General features: G+C 36.5%; 1 protein-coding gene across 1 annotated transcript in view; it reads left to right on the forward strand.

Annotated features, from left to right (window-relative positions):
• The window catches only part of LOC142351596 (xaa-Pro aminopeptidase ApepP-like), a 702,879-nt gene that overhangs the window by 69,962 nt on the left and 623,010 nt on the right, over positions 1-9,907 (forward strand). The window lies entirely within an intron of this gene.

Below are 9,907 nucleotides of genomic sequence, written 5' to 3' on the forward strand. Positions count from 1 at the left end.
AAATTGAGTGACGCTGGGCCCCTCAATTTTGGAGACTTTTTGAAAATTTACGAACATGTTCATAAAATCCGAAATATTGATCGAAAATCCGATATTATTAGCTTAAAACATCCGCATGCTCAAGCTCTAAAAGCTCATATTAAAAATATTGAAAATTGTTAAATAAAATGTTGAAAGAATAACAAAAACCTGAAGCCTACCAGACTCTTCTCAAATTCGCCAAAATCGAGCCAGATTTAGACCAGAAAAATAGCACCAAATAGCCGATCTATGAGCCCATATCCAATATTCAGTCTCCCTAGTAGTTGTCCAAGCCCAATAAACCCATACAATCATACAAAAATTCATAAATGTTGAAAAAAGTGAAAAAATCGAAAATTACACATATCTGATCAAATTTAGTCCAAAATTCTAAATTGAAAAACTCCACATAATAAAGTCAAACTATGCACCAGCTGCACCAATAGCTGCTACCAACATAGTATTCACTAGTATGACCCACAATTACCGTCAAAAATCAATTATCTCCAATCTACGTCAACTTATGCACTAAACATGACGCACTTCAAGTAAAAATCTAGAAAATTCAACGAAAAAACCAGCACAAAACACAAGTTGTTCAACTTCAAAGCTACCAAAATGCTACTCCTGATAGACACAGATATCAGTACTAACAGTTAGCACCTGATTTAGGCCACTAGAGAATCACCAGACCGACACATGTCTTGAAGAAGCTCAATTAGTGGAAAAATCATGCCTGAAAAATAGCATTTTGGACGTAAAAATCAATGTTCTGACCCGATAAATAGCTTCAAACCCTATAATTTAGTAATATACATTAGTACCAAGCACAAACAGTACCATTTTAACCATTCAATACCGATAATGTATGAACAGTGATGACTTATTCAGACCGAAATTTCATGATTCAAAAATAGCCAGGTTCAGATCACGAAAACAGTCATAACTTTGCGAAAAATGCTTAAATTGCGCCAAATTTTTGCGCTGCAGGGTTTTTTAAGCCACAGAAGCGAGCTGTCAATTTTGAGCCTGATTGGAGCAATTTAAAAATTGAGTGACGCTGGAGCCCTCAATTTTTCGCATTTTTCGTTTTTTCATACATTAGTAAAAAAGGTTGACCAAAAAATGCCGAAAAACCTGAATTTATAGCATAGTTATTCCCCACCGATGTCTACTGAGTGGGCTAAGCCGAAAAATTTGCCCAAAGTGCAATAAAAATTGAAAAATTCACATATATGCAACACCAGCCCTGATGCGGAAAAATGGCCAAAATTACGAAAAAATTACATGTGAAAATTAGTACCAAATACTCTTCTAAACCAGTTCAAATTATACACAAGTGCTGCTAACAACCAGAATAAGCATCTAGAACTATTAGAACCAGTCCATGATCAATAATTTCCAAGTAAATTAAAGTTAATGCTCAAACATAAAAAAAGTCGTTATGTCATCAAATTCTCACTTTCACCACTATGTCCTTATAAAGTCACACACCGCAATTAAAATGTTACCACATGCTCATATACACTTCGCAGCTGCTAGTATCAACAGTCAAAACCAATTATCAAAGCTACAATTGACAACTAATAAGTAAAAACTCACCTATAGATGAAATTAAACTATATGATTAATATAATTGCACCGACACCAGTCAATTCTCATCGGCGCTATCCTCAGCTACGGTACCACCACCACTAGTACCCTGACCGGACTGACCCCTTGTCCTAGTAGAACGAGTCACGTACCGCTCAGCTTCGTCCAAACTGTTTAAATGTCATTATAATGAACGAAAAGCCTCAAAATTATATGAAAAACACGATCAATCTTCACAAAAACAGTTAAATACTCACTTTGGAAAGTCTACGATTGGCTCACAATGGTACCGATACTCATTTTTGATGAATTTCCCGATGCACTGGATCAGTACAGCAGGAGCGCTGGTTTTAGCATTGATAGAATGCCTGTAACACACCCAGCCGCCCCCATTTCCTCAGTATACTGCCAATAGATATTGACGTTGCATCCGAGGAAATAAGCCATACCGACAAACTAAACAGCAAAACCTTAAATAGTATCTACCACACATGCGCGTACCAGAATCACCAAGTATTGAAAGAAATTTTACCCAGAACTCGGCCAACGACCCATTATCTTCACTCTCAGCAATCTCATACTCCGACACAAAGTACCCTAACTGGTCCTTTACAAGTTCAGAGAACCCAGGCGAACGCATCTTGGCCACAATAGCCAAGCGTAGAGCGCGAACATTATGCTTGGGAACCTTCTTGTCTGTAACACACCGAACAAATGTGAATTACAGTAATAAACTTACTGAAAATTGCGACAAAACACGACAAATACCTGACTTCCGACCAGTTAAAGTGTAGTACAGAGCACTGAGAGCACACCGACCACCAACTTCGGCCCTCACACCAGCCGCACCAAGCCATTTTGGAGTTTTAAATGACACTATGTCCACATACTCAGCATAAATGTCATTGTAAAACTCGTACCCCAATTCGGCACACACGTTCGCACGCAGATTTGCACGGAAAAAAGTGCAATGCACCTCTTTGCCGTGCATCTTCTTCACGAAACATGGCACACATTCACGATTAGCTCTAAACAATAAGCACACACCACCTCACAATTAATATTACGTGTTACAAACTAAAGAAAACCAAATAAAAATATAAATAAATATTATAAACATATGCAATTACCTCTCAACAGCGGCCTGCAGCCTCCCATCGAACGTGGAAAGAAGAATCCAGCAGCTTTCAGGCGATCGACTTGTGACCGCACACGAGTAATGTGCTTTGCAGAAGCACTGAACCCGACATGAAGCGAAGCCAACTCCTGAGACACCATCTGCTGAGTTGGAATTTCCTTCTGAACTTGCATTTCGCTCCCCACCTTCACTTCCACCTTATAGATTAACACCTCCCGATTCACGACAAACTCTGAAGTCCCCACATTCTTTGTCCCCAGTTCCATATGCTCTGCTTTGTCCCGATAAGCTCGACGCTCCTCAGATGTCCGAACAAATGATGGATACATCCATTCAGACTGAGACAACGACTTGCTTCGCAAGAAAGTCAGAAAATCCTCATACTGGGCAACATCCATGATTCACAATAACTATCTGAAAGTTTAACAATTGAGTCAAACTCGTTATTAAGCAAGCAGAAAACTAAAGTCTTAAGTCAAAAATGAACAATCACAGGAATGAAAACACAAACAGAACAAATTATGCAATAAATGCCAAGGACGTTTAAATACCATGCTATAATGACCGCTAATCGTTAATAACACATGCCGTAAAACACACAACAATGCTCTGAACACACAATTACACCCTTCACTAACATTCACTCATTTACTACGCCTCACTAATTCTTCCTTTGTCCCCTACTTATATCCTCAATCCCCCCCACAAAACAAGTCTGCTATATTAATTACTACCATTTTACTAGCACCATGTACGAAGTATATTAGTAGCACCAGTCAATATTACACCTAAAACTACAATATTAAAGTCAGTCCCAATAGTCCTTACACAGTTATATTAATATTAATATTACACAATATTACAACTATTAATATAGTTAAATAAAATAAAAATAAATAATAGGTCACACTGAATCTTCCTCGACAGCCTCCTCTGATCTTCCCACTTCCCTCCTCCTCCTCTTTCGAATTGCCCACACTCCCAACAATCCAGATACTAATGATAATAATAAAAAGAATACTAATATAATAATAATCCACCACTCAGTGCCACCACCACTCCCACTGTCAATAACTACATTATCTACTGCTGTCATATTACATTTCGGATGGATCAGTCTCGACCAGTGAACAGCGTTCCTTCCGACAAACCTGGTCCCATTTGTGCAACACCCAATAATTAGAGAAGAAACAGTGATATTAATGCACATGGTGCAATATTGTGGGCAAAATAATCTGAAAAACTCGAAAAAACATGTAAAGACTGCATAATTCGACCCCCCCAACCACTATCCCCATCATCACACATCCATCATTCAACCAAATAACCACACTTCAACATGTTTAAACACCATATTTAGTAGTAATATCAATAAACATACACAACACACATGATCACAAAATAAAGTACACCTGAAATGAACAAACATCACATAAACAAGTGCCATATTGAGAAAACTAGAACTAGAAGCCTGAGTACAGTAAATAAATGAACAAATAAACACCGGAAGACCAAAGAGAACCAGTTGAAACACTCAGAAGAGCCACATCAGTAGAAGATTGTCCTGAAACATAGCTGTTATTATTGAAATAAGAAAATGTTACTTACAATTGTGTTGACTCTCGTACTTTTCGGCTCCACTTTTGAGAATCCGATTAACACAGAAGCAGCTCTGGATAAAGGAATCATCTTCCATAAGTAAGGAAAGAATTACCGAAAAGTTCATTAACGTGGAATTTTTAGTACCGTTTCCTCGTTATAATTTCACGATCAGACAACAAGTAGAGACTCTACTTAATGAACTCTCCAAAAAGTGGATCACGCAATCAGAGTTTTGTAATATGACGTCCAGTACCACGTATCGGAATCAAACACAGGCCTTCAATGTTGATTGGCTTTACACAGAGATACTCAATGAAACAATAGAAGCCGAAATTGAAGTCCTTAAATTACGCAACGAGACTGAAAAACTCCTTACCAAAGTCGAAGAAGACTCTCACAATCGACAAAAACGAGCCGCCCCGCTTGCAATCGCAGCCGCAGTCGCTGGAATTGGACTCTTCGGTCCAGGAATAGCAATGAGCAGCGGAGGATGCGGTGGAATCACAGGAATTTTTGGATCTTGTCAGCGATCTTCTCAAAACGCTGAAAAAATCGATCGATTAGCTAACAGTTTTAATAGCCTTAACGACTATGTCATGGAAATCGGAGCACAAACCGATGAGAAATTTTTCCTAGTTGCTGACGAACTTGCAAAGGTTTATAAAGTTCAAAACGAAATGCAAGATAACCAGAACAGAAACTGGAAACTAGTAATCCCTATGCCTCAGAAGGACTCCGTAGACGCCTTAAGATATGTAATAGAGGGAGAATACTTAGCAATCTCAGAAGGACAGATGGAAACTACAGTACTGACGAAAGCTCAGTATGATAACTGTCTTGGATCGCCACGATACCGAATCTGTCATGAGACAATGGAAACCCACATTGGCTTCTCCTCGTGTTTAGCAACCCTCAAGTTTCACCACACAATCTCAGCATTGAAAGTATGTGATACAGAGAAGGTTGTGTTACCCAACCCAGAACGAGCACAGAACCTTGGTTACGGAATTTGGCTCCTAACATCAGCTTCAAGTGATTATACCCTTAGTGAGGTTGGTACGGATGAAAATGGCAGACACACCAATATTCCTCATAAAGGTTGTAACCTGTTTAATCACATTAAAATGTGGACATACAATGTTCAGTGACAACATTAAGATTCGAGCTGATTTACAAAGTTGTCAGTACCTTCCAGCAACGAGAATTAATGTAAAATTACCAGATCCACTTGCACATTTAATCGACTCAGTACCCAACATAAACGATCTTCCGAAATATGATTCCAGCACTGAAGCAAATCTAGTTTTATTGAAGAAAGTCAAAACCGAATTTATTTACTCGAATAGAAAGTTATCAACAGAGTCACTAGATGCTATAGCAAAGCCAATTACCACTGAAATGAAGTCATTTAAACCAGCACTAATCGACAAACTTGAATCATATGTTCCGATCAAACTTTGTCTCTCGTTAACCATTATTGTCTTTATCGGAAATCTAGCTTTACATATTCTCTTCATGTTCTTATACCATAAAGTAGCCTTTGTACGACGAATGGTACCAAATTTTATGAAGCTTAACGGAACCAATGTACCGCTAAACCCAGTAGTTTCCGTACCCAAACATCTGAAAGCAGACGTAGTTACTACTCTCGCCAAACAACGCAAGCAACCGCCAACAGTCATCTCTCCAGAAGAACTTGGAACTCTCAAGCGACAAAGACGAAACTCAATGCCAGCAACCTCAACATTATCAATGAACACTCTTGACAGATTCAACACAGACGACGAACTGGACAACCAAGCTCAATCCCGAGAGGAGAGTTTGCTTTAAGTTCTTGAAAGTCTTATATAAGTTCGACAAGTATTATCCTTATAACAAATTAAGTACCCCTTCACTCAATAAGCTTAACTAATTAGTGCTCAATCCATGATAATAAACAGTGCTTTAAACCATTCATTCAACCAGTATCCTTCTTCTCAAAGTTTAGAGCCCTTATTTAATGAAATAACCGTGATTATTTTCAGTGCTAATTCAATGTCTTCTCTTAATCTTAACTTTAAAATTATGTCTTCACTCTTTACTCTGAAATTAGCACACTTTCACATCTTTAATGTTCCTTCAAAGCTCTTAATCTTGTCTTCACTTTCCTCACTTTTAACTTTATCTCAATTTGTCTCAACTTAAACTTTGTTTCTCTTAACTTCATTAATTGTCTTTAACTTAAATGCTTTCGTTCCTAAACACTTTTCTAAGAAAACATAAATTGGGTGGCTCCAACAAAAATATGTTTTTATCATTATACTCGTGCAGATTATATGTTTTATAGAAAAATTGTAAAAACCCAGTTCCTTCTCAAAATTTTCATGGAAAATTTTCATAAAGTCGGGTAGTGTCACGCCCCTATTTCGTCCCTCATAGTTACGTGATGATTTTCCTTTAAATATCCATAAATAAGTGCTATAATTTAGTTCATATTCAGTTAGTTTCATGGCCATATATAGCCAGTTTTTCCATCTAGGCCTGTAACCCCTAATTTGTTTATGTTTATGAAAAACAACCGCAGATTGACAGTTTTACTAGCAAACATTTCAAGTGCCTAAAAGCCTCAATATTTACTTTTTTGAGTTTCTTGAAGATAAATTCATATAATCAGTAAATAACTTCATGAGAGATTATGTTCTTGGTGAAGTAATTATTCTGATAAAGTAGGTGCTAATACGGAACTTATATATGTACTTAACAAACATCAAGAGACGTACAAAAGCCGGAAATTGCCCAACTTGAAAATCAGTAAATATTTGCGAAGGACCAATACAACTCAAGGCACAACCCTGCGGAACCCACTATCAGCAGAACACCGGATAATCAGCCTGAAGATCAGTTGGCCAGTTACTCTTAAACTTGATAAAACTTGAGAAACTGCTTACTAATGTTACTGATTAATTCTAGCCTAATTAATTAAAGATTGAACTAGAAATTCTCTTGAAAAACTTCCAAGTTTGATAGACTTTGTTAAAGCAGAAACTTAGGCTAACAGGACTCAAAATACAAGGAAAACTAGTGGATATATCACGCATCCGAACCGCTCAATGAAAGGCTATTACTAGCTAAATTTATTCAAAATATATCTGCTAAAAATCGTACTGTGAATCATCAAAATAAGTCCTTGTAAAATGGCAATTATTCAAGTTAATTACTCCTCATATAAACCACAATAACACCACGAGGAACACTATTAAAAATCAGTGCGTAACAGTTGGCTTAGAAAGTTGCAGATATTGAGCTGTGGTAAGTTTAGAGCAGAAAGCAACATTTAAAAGCAAAACTTTTTTCGTGTTTGCTATGTGTAAGCGTACAACATAAACTATTACTTTAACAACAAACTGAAGATTAAATCTATGAATGTTAAGTTGGAATGTGATTAGACTAGAAGCTGTTACACAGCTTGTTTCATTTTTGTTTGAATTTGCGAGTAATTATAGCCTCTACTTTTGGTCTTTTCTGATGTTGGGATTCCACCGTTTAACTTTGTTTACCTTTGCCTTTTAACTTTGCTGAGTTTAACGTCGCTGTTTTTTTTTGCTGAATCCTATTAGTTAAAGGTTGAGCAAAACTATGTCAATTCTTGGCACTTTTGATGTGCTGTGCTCATATTTGGTTTTGAATATTCAAATAAGTTTAGAACATTTTTTTGATGAACTGTAAAAACAGATGCGAAAAACCCTTTGTTTAACATATGTAATTGTAGTACGTGTTAAACTTGTTGCTCCCACCCCTCTTGAGGGGGGAGGAACTAATTATTCAAATGGGGTTTTTTGTTCGTGAATTTTGACCGATCGATATATTCATCGTAGAGAGTTGTGATTGGTATCATTAAAACGCCCATCCAGCGTAGAATTTGGAATTAAAAAGGCTTTTTGTTTTAATTTCGTATTTTACAGGGACATATGGAGGTTTGAAGTTTTGTGAATAATAGAGAAATTTCGTTGTTTTTGTTCACATTTTCCGGAGTTTCGCCAACAATTTCGTCAATTTAGCAAAAATTGTTAACAATAGGAATGTTGATTTTATTTTCAGGGATAAAAAGGGATTGTTGACTATTTTGATTTAATTTTTCTGCATAAAATTTTGGCTAAATTACTCAAAATTCTGCCTTTTTCTTCAAAAATTGCCCGAAATTAGCTTCTTTAGTCCACTTTGATTAAATTTGCCGGGAGTACACACATCGAAAACAACAAACACAATCTTTTTAAACTACAATGGGAGCTAGTTTTACCTCCACTTCCCTTGAGAGTAGTCTTAAATCGAATTTTGCTAACTTTACTCTGATTATCAAAAACGCAGCATTTAATTTTGATCTTTTAACTAAAAGATTATCTAGATCTGAAGCATTCGAAACAATTGAGTGTTATAGATGGACGAACAACCATAGCGAGGTTTGTTTTGGTCCCATCTTGGACTGTTACAATGGAAAAAAATACTTCGCATTGTAATCATGGTCTTTTTGAAAAAATCGAGATTTTTTATGTTAATCAAAGAACAGAACAATTCACATCAAAGCTCACTGTTGATGGGTCCCAATGGTTTCCTAAACAGTTCCAAGTAATTGTATCAAATTTTTTCTTGAAAGATTATGGTCGTTTTGACTTTTAAAAATGTTTGCTTTTTAGTTGAACAATGGCTTATTGAACTTTACCTTTATTGTTCCAGAGCTGTCTTTAATTTGAATGATGAAACCTAAGAAAGCCAGCTAAGGTATGTCTTGAATCGCAAAATTAACAGAAAGTTTATAGATATTGAATTATTTAGAAATTCGATTTTTTTAAAGAATCAACGAAGCAACATTGTAAGATGGTAGCATGCAAGATGGCCATAGAGTAAGGAATGGATTAACAAATTGGAAGTGTAGCAAAATAACAAAGCAACGGAATTGCGAAACAAATTGTTAAAGTTGTTTGAATTTACGCATTTATTTTAATTCGAGGAAAGTTTGAAATTTGTGTGCAGTCGTCAGCAATCAAGTTTATTATAAGTTGCAACTTTTTTGATTGGTTACCTTTTTATTGTGTAATTGGTCTAAACTTGGGTTTTACTGGCTTTTCGTCTTTGGGTGTTCTTAGCGTTATTTAGCTCTGGCTATCCCAGATTGTAGTTGTTACTGGTTGTTTGTTATGCTTAGTTGTAAGTAGCAAAACTTTTTCCAGGTCAGTGGAAGAAAAAGGTCCTGTGATTGAAAGACAAGAAAAATTGAAATTTTATAGAATGAAAGAAGATTCAGTTTTCATAGGCAGCCTTTGTCTGCTCTCTCTAGACAACTGTGGCGTGTTGGGGAATCGAACTCGCTGTTCTACGAGGTTTCGCCTGATTGAGCAATGCGTAAGAGTGCTCACGTATCAGCTTTGGAAATTGTTCTTTCATACTGTCTACGTTCTATCTGCGTTCTGCGTTTTTTCTAATTGCATTTTGATTGATTAGAATAAATAGGAACTCAACAAATTCACGCAAAATAAAAAATTTTAGCGTGAATATTGCAAGAGCTTATCGTACAATTGC

Source organism: Convolutriloba macropyga, chromosome 13, assembly GCF_964194025.1.
Source record: "Convolutriloba macropyga chromosome 13, txConMacr16.3, whole genome shotgun sequence".
NCBI lineage: Eukaryota > Metazoa > Xenacoelomorpha > Acoela > Convolutidae > Convolutriloba > Convolutriloba macropyga.